Source organism: Dendrobates tinctorius, unplaced genomic scaffold (assembly GCF_039654945.1).
Source record: "Dendrobates tinctorius isolate UK_male_01 unplaced genomic scaffold, ASM3965494v1 ptg000199l, whole genome shotgun sequence".
Lineage (NCBI taxonomy): Eukaryota > Metazoa > Chordata > Amphibia > Anura > Dendrobatidae > Dendrobates > Dendrobates tinctorius.
Genome location: NW_027361866.1, coordinates 1,724,858 through 1,736,923, shown reverse-complemented (window position 1 = coordinate 1,736,923; position 12,066 = coordinate 1,724,858). Strand labels below are relative to the sequence as shown.

Genomic DNA, 12,066 nt, shown 5'->3' with positions numbered 1-12,066 from the left:
GCTAATAGATGGTTAGAATACCCTCGAAAACCCTAGTGCAAGTATGTTAGCACAGCTGAAAACTGTTTGGCTGATTAGAGAAGCTATAAACCTGACCTTCCTTTGAGCCAGTTGAGAATCTGGAGCATTACATTTGTTGGTTCCAATAAACTCTCAAAATGGCCAGAAAGAAAGAACTTTCATGTGAAAATCGACAGTCTATTCTTGTTCTTAGAAATGAAGGCTATTCCATGCGAGAAATTGCCAAGAAACTGAAGATATCCTACAACAGTGTGTGCTCTCCTCTGAAGGGAGTAGTACAAACAGGCTCTAACCAGAGTAGAAAGAGAAGTGGGAGGCCCCACTGCTCAACTGAGCAACAAGACAAGTACATTAGAGTCTGTAGTTTGAGAAATCAACACCTCACAGGTCCTCAACTGGCAGCTTCATTAAATAGTACACGCAAAATGCCAGTGTCAATGTCTACAGTGAAGAGGCGAGTTCGGGATGCTGGCCTTCAGGACAAAGTGGCAAAGAAAAAGCCATATCTGAGACTGGCTAATAAGAGGAAAAGATTGTGGGCAAAAGAACACAGACAATGGACAGAGGAAGATTGGAAAAAAGTGTTATGGACAGACGAATCCAAGTTTGAGGTGTTTGGTTCACACAGAAAAACATTTGTGAGACGCAGAACAACTGAAAAGATGCTGGAAGAGTGCCTGACGCCATCTGTCAAGCATGGTGGAGGCAATGTGATGGTCTGGGGTTGCTTTGGTGCTGGTAAAGTGGTAGATTTGTACAAAGTAAAAGGGATTTTGAATAAGGAAGACTATCACTCCATTTTGCAACGCCATGCCATACCCTGTGGACAGCGCTTGATGGGAGCCAATTTCATCCTACAACAGGACGATGACCGAAAGCACACCTCCAAATTATGCAAGAACTATTTAGGGAAGAAGCAGGCAGCTGGTATTCAATTTGTAATGGAGTGGCCAGCGCAGTCACCAGATCTCAACCCCATTGAGCTGTTGTGGGAGCAGCTTGACCGTATGGTACGCAAAAAGTGCTGATCAAGCCAGACCAACTTGTGGGAGGGGCTTCTGGAAGCATGGGGTGAAATTTCTCCAGATTACCTCAGCAAATTAACTGCTATAATGCCAAAGGTCTACAATGCTGTAATTGATGCAAAAGGAGCATTCTTTGATGAAAGCAAAGTTTGAAGGAGAAAATTATTTCAAATAAAAATCTTTTTTTCGAACCTTGTCAATAACTGGACTAGATTTTAAATTCATTTAGCAACTCATTTGATTAAGTATGAGTATTCATGGAAAACACAAAATTGTCTGGGTGACCAAACTTTTGACATTAGTGCACATGCAGGCATATAGAGTGTGGGTGTCACGGGGTTACCGTGACAGAACAAAGCCAGAAGACCGCAGCATCTGATGGCTCCTGCTTTGCCGCTGAGAAGAAGAAATTCTCCGGCGTATTAAGGGTGTTTTTTTTCTTCCAGCAGGACAGGGGTTAATCGTCCATTTGGAAATCCCTGTTTTCAGCTGTGCTTAGTTAACCACTCCTCTCTTCTATAAAAACTAGGTCTGCAGGCCAGATCTTGTCTGAGTTAGCATTTGCTACAAAGACCTGAAGAGAGAGAAGCTGGTGTTTGGAGTGCTGCAGGAGTTTTTGTACGACGGTTGCTTCCTTTGTACGCTTGGAGATTCCTCATCCATTCCTGCTTTATTTTCTCCCCCCGTCCATCACACCATGGTGTATACCTCTGTTGCCTGCGACAGTATTATTTGTGAGTGCAATTTTCTTTTACCCTTGTCTCGTTCCCCTGTCGGGTTGGTGTACTTCGGTACACGGTAGCACCTCTCTTCCCCGGGAGGGGGGAAGGGGACAGACGCAGGGCTAAAGCTAGGAGACAGGGCTAGGGCGGAGGCCCCAGCATCCTCGCCATCTGAGGTATCCCGGGGAACAGGGCGAGTTAGGGTGCCCCCTAGTGTCAGGGCCAGGAAAGGTGCCCCTGGTCTAAGTTTACTCGCCAGCCAACCGTGACAGTGGGATTTCTTTTCCATACTGATGACAGATAAATCTTTGGCCTTTTGCAGTCTCTGCAGCAGGAAAATAAGCTGTGGATGTTCAGGCTTGAAAATACAAGGCACTACACTTTCCTTCAGCACTTGAAGCAATATCACCTGTTCATTTAGGAGAAGCAAAATGTCCAGAAATCTGAGTAAACCTCAAGTTGTCCTCCTACCTCTTTTCCTCACACTTGTCTTTCTGGTAGTGAGGCCGTATGCTCAAGTATTACTTGATCAGTGTCATCATCACCAACATCACAATCAAAAATTAATGTTTCTCATATTCCTCTTCCGTTGTACCACCAAATATTCTTCCCTAATTGTGTGTCAAGGACACTAGCATATGCTCCCGATTATTACTTAAGTTGCTTTTGATGCAGTGGCTGAAGTACTACTTAATGGAGTCAGCTACATTTCAGGAAATGACGGCGTGCACTCAGCCTCCTTCGAGGGTACCTATCCACCATTGTTTCTCACAGAAAGGGGTGCCCCTTCTGTGCTCTCATGTGCAGGAATGTGGTCCACTCTCTTGACCTGTCTATATACATCCACAGGAAATGTTTTAATGGCACACTGGGTGAATGCTTAGGCTACTTTCACACATCAGGTTTTCGGCGTCAGGCGCGATCCGGCGTCGTGCCGGAACGCCGGATCCGGCAAATGTTTTGTAAAAGCTGATGTGCCGGATCCGTTTTTCTGCCGGATCCGTCTTGTTCTTGACAGAAAAAAACGGATCCGTCTCATCCGGTTCATCCGTTTTTCTATCCGTTTTTCGACGGATTACGCCAGATCCGGTTTTTAAAATTGACCCTTGTGGCCTTCCGAACGGATTGGCTACTGGAAAACTATATATAGCGTGTTCCTACAGCCCTTCTTTGACAGGTTGGAGAGGAGAAAGTGCAGGTTGGAGAGAAGAGCAAGTTACTGGCGAAGATGGATGTTGTGATTGGAAATATTTTGAAGAATTTGGCGGATTTTATAGCGGAGGCGAATCGTTTGAGGGTGATTGTTCTGGAGAAGGAGAGAGCGAGACAGCAGCGCATCAGGCATCGTAGACGACGTTTGTGGATCCACCCCATCACAGCCAAGAGAATGACGCGTGGGGTCTATTCTACACTCTGCATGGACCTTCGACGAAACCCGGATACATTTTTTGGATATGTTCGGATGAAAATGGAGAATTTTGATTACTTGGTGGAGCGCATTGCACACCTCATAAGAAAAGCGGACACCTATTGCCGCTTCTCTGTTTCACCCGCAGAGTGTCTGATGGTGACTTTAAGGTAAGCCACATTTATTGGATATGCTCGCATCAGAGCACACTTTCACTGCAATCTTGTTGGTGGTAGTTTGTATCTCCAAGTGTTATAGCTGAGTTTTGGTATGTAATGCTGTGATTTAAAACTAATTTATTGTTTTTTAATTCCCCACAGATTTCTTGCAACTGGAGAATCCCTTTCGTCACTGCATTTCCAGTACAGACTCGGGATTTCCACCATATCTGGAATAGTGAAGTACACATGCCGTGCACTGTGGGACTCCTTAGCTGAAGAGTTTTTACCAGAGCCCACAACAGAGAGGTGGATTGAAATTGCTGACAAGTTTCAACAGATATGTCAGTTTCCCAACTGCTTGGGCGCTGTGGACGGGAAACATATCCGCATTGTAAAGCCAGCCGGATCGGGATCGGAATATTTAAATTACAAGAAATATTTTTCAATTGTCCTCATGGCCATCGCTGACGCGGAATACAAATTTATTGCTGTTGATATTGGGGCCTATGGCCGCTCCAATGACTCTCAAGTTTTCAAACTGTCTGCCATGGGGCGTAAACTGTATGGAAACACCTTCCAGTTCCCACCCCCTAGACCGCTGCCGCAAACATCTGGTCCACCTATGCCATTTGTCTGTGTAGGGGATGAAGCCTTCCAGCTGTCAGAACACCTTTTGAAACCGTACTCTAGCAGAGGATTGACAAAACCAAAACACATTTTTAATTACCGCCTCACAAGAGCAAGAAGAATGGTTGAATGTACCTTTGGTATTCTGACAGCCAAATGGCGGGTCCTATTGACTGCGATCAACCTCAAGACAGAAACTGTTGACGAGGTGATCAAAGCTTGCGTGGTACTCCACAATTTTGTTATCTGCAAGGAACCCATTTCCATTGAGGACACCTCTGAAGAAACCACCTTGCAAGATTACCATGACATTACCACTAGAAGTTCTGTGACGGTTTCAGTAATGAGGGACAATTTTGCACTATACTTTGTCACCTCAAGGCAGAGTACACTGACAGGATGACAGAGTGTGAAAGATTTGTGCCCTAACCAAACTTGTGTACCTTCTGTACCAACAGTATATACCTTTGCCAACCAAAGTTGGCTATCTTGTCATGGTCTCTATTTTTAGCTTTAGGCCACAGGTGTGTACCTGGTTGTGTTTTATGCAAAGTATTTCACCTTTTAACAAAAGTTGTGTACATTGTTAGGAAATCACCAACAATAAACACAACTTTTTAGGTGAAATACTTTGCTTCAAACACAACCAGGAACACAACTGTGGCAAAAAGCTAAAATTTAACCACAGTTATATACCTGGTTTTGAATACCTTTTTACCTTTTAAATACCCTGTATTTAACCTTTTTTTTAAACATATTTCGCCGCAGAAAGAAATGACAGACAACCAGTGTAAACAATAATTTAACTTTTATTTAAAATATTTTTTTTTGTAAACTGTTTTTAAAGTTAAAAAAACTTTTTTAATAAAGTTTTGAAACCAACCAAATGGGCATTTTTATTACAAAAAAAACATTATAACTCGGTGTAGTGTGGGGTGGAAATACTGCTGGAGGGGCTGCGGGACACTTCGACACTGGGAGTGTGGAGAGAGGACTGGGATCGTGGTGGGGAAGGAACAGTTAGAGGTGATGGTGTGGAAAAAGCTACAGAATGGGTGGACATGTGGGAGGCAGAAGAGGTGGTGGGCGGTGGAGTGGAGGGTTGGGCAGGGACTGTAGGAGCAGATGATGTTGATGGAAAGTTGTATGGGGAAGGAGTTTGGTACGGGGAAGGAGTTTGGTACGGGGCAGGTTGCTGGAAGTGGGGAGATGTCTGGTACTGGGGAGGTTGCTGGTACTGGGGAGGTTGCTGGTACTGGGGAGGTTGCTGGTATGTAATAGGAGGGGGAGGATGGAAAGTGGCTGGAGGGGGTGCAGATGTAATAGGAGGGGGAGGATGGAAAGTGGATGGAGGGGGTGCAGATGTAATAGGAGGGGGAGGATGGAAAGTGGCTGGAGGGGGTGCAGGTGGAGGAACTGCAGTGGTGGGAGGTGGAGGTTGGGAGGTAACCTGCTGTAGAGCACCGTGGCACGAATGCATTACATGCATCTGCTGGGTAGGAGATAGTGTTGCCATGCGCTCTACAACAGACCTGAAAAAGGTGTGGTTTGGCGAAGATCTTGCTTCTGAATGCATGGTTTGCAGAAGTGTCTTCACCTCCAGAATGCTGGAGTTGATCTGCTGAAAGCCTGCGGAGATTTGCTCTGACAAGACTTTTAGACAGTTCTGGAAAGATGCATTCAGATGCAAGAACTCTGGCGCATAACTCTTTTCCTGACCCCTCTGCCGCTGCCGCCCAGTACCCGCAGGTGTACTAGAGGTGGCAGGGGCAGAAGGGTGGGGTAAAGGGAAAGCAATCTCCTCACCAGCAGCTTCATGTAATGTAGGCGGCCACGATGCTCCAGTGCTGGTGGATGGGACAGATGGGTCGAATGTGTGGGAAGGCTGGGAAGGTGCAGATGTACCAGGGCGGTCGAAGTGTCCCTCGGTGCCGGTCTCCTCAGGGATCGCCTCAGAAGGGTCCAATCGTGCAGGCTCCTGAGTGCTGCTCACCGTGCTGTGGAATAAAGAGAAAAAAAAACAATTAAAATAGTGACATGGTATGGCCCTGGCTGAAAAAAAGTTACATGTAAACATTTTTTTGTCACATGTGGTGTGTAATATTTACCTTCTGGTGAGCATTGTCTCCCGGAGGAACGACAGGGCTCGTGCGTACTTGTACTTGCTCCTGCGTCCTCCAGATCCACTCGGGGCCCGCATCTCTTTATTGAACTCCTTCTTGAAATGATCCCTCACAGACCGCCACCGCTTCACAATTCTCTCCCCTGAAACGAGAAAGGACAAAGTGGTTAGTATACAACATCAGTGTTTCCCAAACTCCAGTCCTCATGGTCCCCAGGGGTCATGTTTTCAGGATTTCCAAAGTAAATAGAAATCCTGAACACATGATCCGTGGGGACCACGAGGACTGGAGTTCGGGAAACACTGGTTTAAATCAAGCAACCGGTACTGTATATACTTACGCTCTTTAATCTGGGCCCGAGCTTCGAGGTCCTCCCAGCGGTCCACAAGGAGCGAACAGATTTCCTCCCAGAGTCGTCGGGTAACGATAAGGTCAGCGTGGCGTCGGTCAGCCATATTCCATAGCGGCTCCCTTTCTCTGACGAAATCGATCAGGCGGTCCACATCAATCCCTCCATCCTCACCGTCAGAGTCGGGAGCACGCTGTGAAGGCTGTTAAAGAAAAAGACAAAAATAACATAATTAGCCTCCACAAAATAAATGAAATAAAAAGTGCAAAAAAACCAAAGCAAAAATATTTATACTTACACGCTGGTGACCGCCGCGTTGCTGTCGCCGACGACCCCGGGAGGCACTGCGAGGACCTCTTGGCCGAGCACCAGATTGGGAAGACTAGAGAAGAAAACAAAAAATGTTATGAGTTTGGATGTAGGCATTTGTTTGCTGTGTGTGGTCTGCAGAACATTGTTTTCTATGTGTTGTGTGTAGTGTGATGTTGTGTTTCTGCGTTTGATGCAAAAAACTTACCAATTGTGAGCCCACTCCAAGTGTCTGTCCACCCCTTCCTTCTTCTTCTGGGAGCTCCTCTTCATCTTGTGATTCCTGTTTTGAAATAAAAGGCAATGAATAGACATATATTCCAGAGATGATGGATTTTGGAAATAAAAACTTACCGTCAAACGCTGACGATGCGAGGGAGGGCTCCCAGAAGAAGATGTGCTGTCTTCCTCATGGCCAGACTCCATGGCTGTGGGTGGTGTTCCTGCTGCTGCCATTGCTGCTGCTGCTGCATCTATTGGGCGGCTGTTGAATAAAGAGAAACAAAGGGCCAATGAATATCTTGATATTCCATAGCCCTAGTTTGGAGGAATGGGGGATATGATAATTACCGTCTCTCATCTGCTGCTGGACTCCCCTCCCGTTGTTCAGCATGCTGCTCCATTTGGGGTGGTGCTGATGGTGCTGCTGCTGCAGATGTCTGCTGGTTCTCCTGGTTCTTGGCTTGGGTGGCATGTTGGGTGTGGCTGAGGGTCACACTGTCTTGCTTTTATATATGTCTTGTGGGCAGAGCTACTGAGCATGCTCAGACCAAAAAACCGGATCCGGCCGTCGCCGGATCAGGCGCATTGCGGCGCTCATAGGCTTTCATTGTATGAAAAAGCCGGACACACCGGATCCGGCGTGTCCGGCTTTTTCGCCGTAGACAAAAAACGTTACAGTAGCCGTTTTTTCCAGACGCCGGATCGCGTCACATTGCCGGATCCGGCGAAAATCGGATGAAACGCATGGCCATCCGGCTCGATCCGGCTCTAATGCAAGTCAATGGGGGGGAAACCGGATCCGGCATTGCATTTCGCCGGATCCGGTTTTTGTCAAAAGCGCCGGATCGCGCCTGACGGCGAAAACCTGATGTGTGAAAGAGGCCTTAGAGTGACAGAGATGCACCTCCACAACCTGGGCAGGTTTTGAAGCTTCCACAGTTGGGCACTATGTCTGGTTCTACAGTCATCCTTCTTAAAGGGGTATTCCCATGAACAAAGTTGATTTTAATCAATAGATCTCGGATTAATAATAAGTTCCAAAATTGGATGTGTTAAAAAAATTGTTTCTGTGCTGAGATAATCCTATAAAAGTGCCCCCGCTATGTGCTGCGTAATGGCTGTGTCTGACTGTACTAGAACATGGTCTGAACATACCACATCTCCTGGCCAGGGTGGAATGCAAAAGAGCATACAAACTGAACAGCACGGGATCACAGCTGATTCTATTTGTGAGGCAAAACATTTCCCTGCCTGTTTTTTAAGAAATCTTTTCCCTCAAGAAAAAATCAGCTGCGATCCCATAGGTCCTGGGGCCATCTTCTGGTCATTCCCCTGGGTTGGTAGTGGTTCTATGCACACAAACAGAGGAACAGCACCAGCTTGTGCAAGCAACAGCCAATCTAACTTGACATGGGCTTCACCCTCTTAGCACAGAGCAATAATAAGTATTCACCCTGGCAGCACTAGATTTTTAGCTTCTCTTATGATTTAGGATCCATTTACACAAACCCATAAACGGACATTTAAAAGCCTGATTACATAGGCAGACGGCAGTAAATGATGCACACTGAGTGATCTGTAGCAGATTGTTCAGAGCTCATAAAGGCCACGTCACACACAGCGAGATCGCCAGCAAGATCGGCTCTTAGATACCCACTGTTTACATTGGAAACCAGCTTGCTCGCTGGTCCTGAACGCTGGTGGGTCTGTCTATGTGACAGCTCACCAGTGATCAGTTAACGATGTCCCAGCGATTCCATCCACATCGGATCGTTGGTGGGATCGCTGGGACATTGATGCGTGTAACGGGACCTTAAGCTGCCATAGCTTTTGGGAGTTCATGTCATGTTTACTCAGGACTATGCACCACTGAGAACAATGATCTTTTGTGCTGCACAAAAAAATAATTTCACTCAATGAACGAACATTTTGCTTGTTTATCTGGCGATTGGCAGCCTGTTTCACAAGAATGCTCGTACACAAAAATCTACAAATGCAGCTGTCAGTCCTCGATACACATTAGGGTAAAGTCATTCGAACGCATCAAATATCAACTGGTATGCCCAACACTCTAATGTGTACAGGGGCAATGGTCAACTGATAGTGAGGGGAGATGTAAATGTAAATCAGACATATCCGATTTTGGACTGCTGATCACTTTGTTCTCTCAGAAATCAGAGTACACAGTAGCACTGAGCCAAGTGAGCGCTCCATTGTATGGGAGAGTCAGCCAAGATAGCTGTTGGCTGAACGATCCACTAAGGCTAATTTCACACTAGCGTTTGGCAGAGCTGCAGAGGGCTGCGTAGTTCCTCCGTGAAGCTCCACCCACTGCCGCACCTCTTCCGCTCAGCTCCGCCTACGTCTGCATGCGGCCTGTGTACCCTATCTTTAACATTGGGTATGCAGGCCGTACGGATATATGCGGATGCCTCCACATGCGTCATTTTGACGCTGCGGCGACCTGCGTCAAACGCAATGTGTTGTATTTTGTTGTGGTCGCCGCATCGTCAAAACGACATATGCGGATGCATCCGCACGGCCTGCATACCCAATGTTAAAGATAGGTACGCAGGCCGCATATAGATGTAGGCGGAGCTGAATGAAGGAGGTGCGGCAGTGGGCGGAGCTTCACAGAGGAACTACGCAGCACTCCCAAACGCTAGTGTGAAACTATCCTTAAGCGTTTGGTGAAAAAGTCATCTAATTTGGATGGAGGTCTTTAGATATGGCTAATTAACCCGGTCACAGTTATTAGCTTTGAATTATTGTGCTTAGTTGGTCACACCAAAGGCTACACCCTGCCTGTTATAGAGGGCACATGACCTCTTTGTTCTACTTATATATCTACTCCCCTTGGCCATATGGGAGACTCGCAGTCTTTGCCTCCCCTGAATTCCAACACTGAGTGATATGCCAATTTGACCATGATGACTGACTTCCCACCTACAAACATCCATGGATCACTCTGACCCCTGCTCACCACACATTCGAAGCAATGTAAAGCACAACATATCCAGCAAGCAATCATGATCACACAATAAGTGTAACATAACACTTGCAGTATCTGCCGAGGGCAAAGAGCAACAGCCTCTGCATCCTATAAAATCCATAGTTTGCATTATACAGGGAGCCCCAAGTATAATGACGTGTGTTGGAAATAGGAAGAGCAATAGTTTACAGCTATAATGGAAGTAGGAAGTGTAATGCTAATAATGACCCTATCCTAGTGATGCTGTCAGTAATATTTAGAAGATATGAATCATGACAAGAGTTTTATAAATTAAGTAAAAGAAAATCACATTTAAGTCTCTTCTACACCACCGATGCCTACCTGCTATTTCATGTCTTCACTTTTGAGCTTTGTTCACTTAGGACAAACTTATGGTCAATGACCTCTTGTGTAATCAGTGGCTTCGTCCCTCCCTTAAACATATTGTACTTTGTTTTCATCTGCAAATAATTTTTAAGTGTGTTTTGCGGTGAACCTAGGTATTTTAAATGTTATTAACATTATATGTAAATTTTTAATGCCTGTAAATTAATGTGATTGGAAGTTAAGGTTGTAATGTCACTATGGTACTATAAATGACAGAATATATTACTCAGTTTGTATTAGCCTGATAAAGTAGATGGACCAGTTCCGTAATGCTTAGCTTAAGAAAAATAATTGAATAAGAAAAGAACATTCTCCCTACATCCTTCGCAGCGCATTTGGAAGCCCATTTTTTACTTATATTTTTATCCTAATTCACTATAGTGAGTGACTCCCTCAGAGGTTTTATCTGAATCACACCACTCTGAGATTTAGATGGAAACACCAATGTAAGTGCTCAGCATAGTGTGAAGGATAAATGTGACCCCAAATGTTATGTGAAATGTTCCTAACAAAAGGTTCAACTCAATCCATAAAATAAGCAAGTCCCAGCTCAGGTCTGTCATCTGTTAACAGACATATAGGGGCTTCCATGTTCTGGAAGTACAAAGGCTCTGAAAAAGCAAATGGCTCCTCGTCCCCCAAAATAAATTCATCAAATTCTGTGCTGCCAAATCCAAATATACCCCTCCCTTCTGAACCCCAGTGTACTTAAACCACATGTAGCATCCACGTTTGGTGTTTTGTAACGATAAGAGCCTGCTAAATTTATGAATGAGTGTCTCTAGAAGCATGAGCTGGGCACTAATGTGTACTGGGCACTACATCGGCAGTTTGAAAATTTCATTCAGCAACATCGACTGCTACTTGCTTCTGGAAAACACCTATGCAGTAAAAATCTTCACTATACCTGTAGATAAAGGGGTAGAATTTTCAAAATGGGATCACTTGAGGGGAGATTTTGCTCTTCTAGCACTTAGGGGCTCTGTATATTGAGTCTGCAAACTATTCTAGGAAAATCTGAGCTCCAGGAGGCAAATAGCGCTCCATTTCTCCCAAGTCTCACCATGACTAAGCAGTACTGTACAGTCACAGATGGGGTATTTCAATGTTCAACAGAAATTGTGCTACAAATTTTACTACCATTTTAAAATTTGGAGCTAAAACAATTTTTTTGTGGTAAATATGTAATTATCTTTTCTTCACTGTCCAATTGGGCTCCACAATGTATTGGGCAAATTGTAACAAACATTGCTGCTTGTTTCTGAGAAACACCTGTGGAACAAAAATCATCCTTACAGCTGTAGATGGATTCCCAAGGGGTTTCATTTCCAAAAGGGTAACTTGAGAGAAGTGTCTGCTGGTCTGGCATTTTGTTGCTCTACAAAAGGAATATCTGCACTACAAAAGTCAAATAGAGCTCCTTCCCTCCCGAGCCCTGTCATGTTGCCAAACAGTACTGTATGTGGTCAATGTGGAGTATTGATTGCTACATTAAGAAGAAATTGTGAAAAAATATGGGGCCCTTTTACCCATTTACCCTTGTGAAAATGTAAAATCTGTGACTAAAACAACATTTTAGTACTAAACATGTAATTATTTTTTTCTTCTCTGCCCAATGGTATAAGAATATGTATTCATTGGGGGTTGAAGTTTTGTAAACTAGGGACACTTATGGGAGAAAACACATGCAAGTAAGGAGAATAAATATCAGCTCACCAGT

General features: G+C 45.0%; 1 long non-coding RNA gene across 1 annotated transcript in view; it reads right to left on the bottom strand.

Moving 5' to 3' along the window:
• The window catches only part of LOC141056756 (uncharacterized), a 31,891-nt gene extending 20,590 nt beyond the window's left edge, over positions 1-11,301 (bottom strand). The window contains exon 1 of the long non-coding RNA XR_012221927.1: positions 10,302-11,301. This is a non-coding gene — a long non-coding RNA (uncharacterized lncRNA). The remainder of the gene's footprint in view (positions 1-10,301) is intronic.
• Between the last annotated feature and the right edge of the window lie 765 nt (positions 11,302-12,066).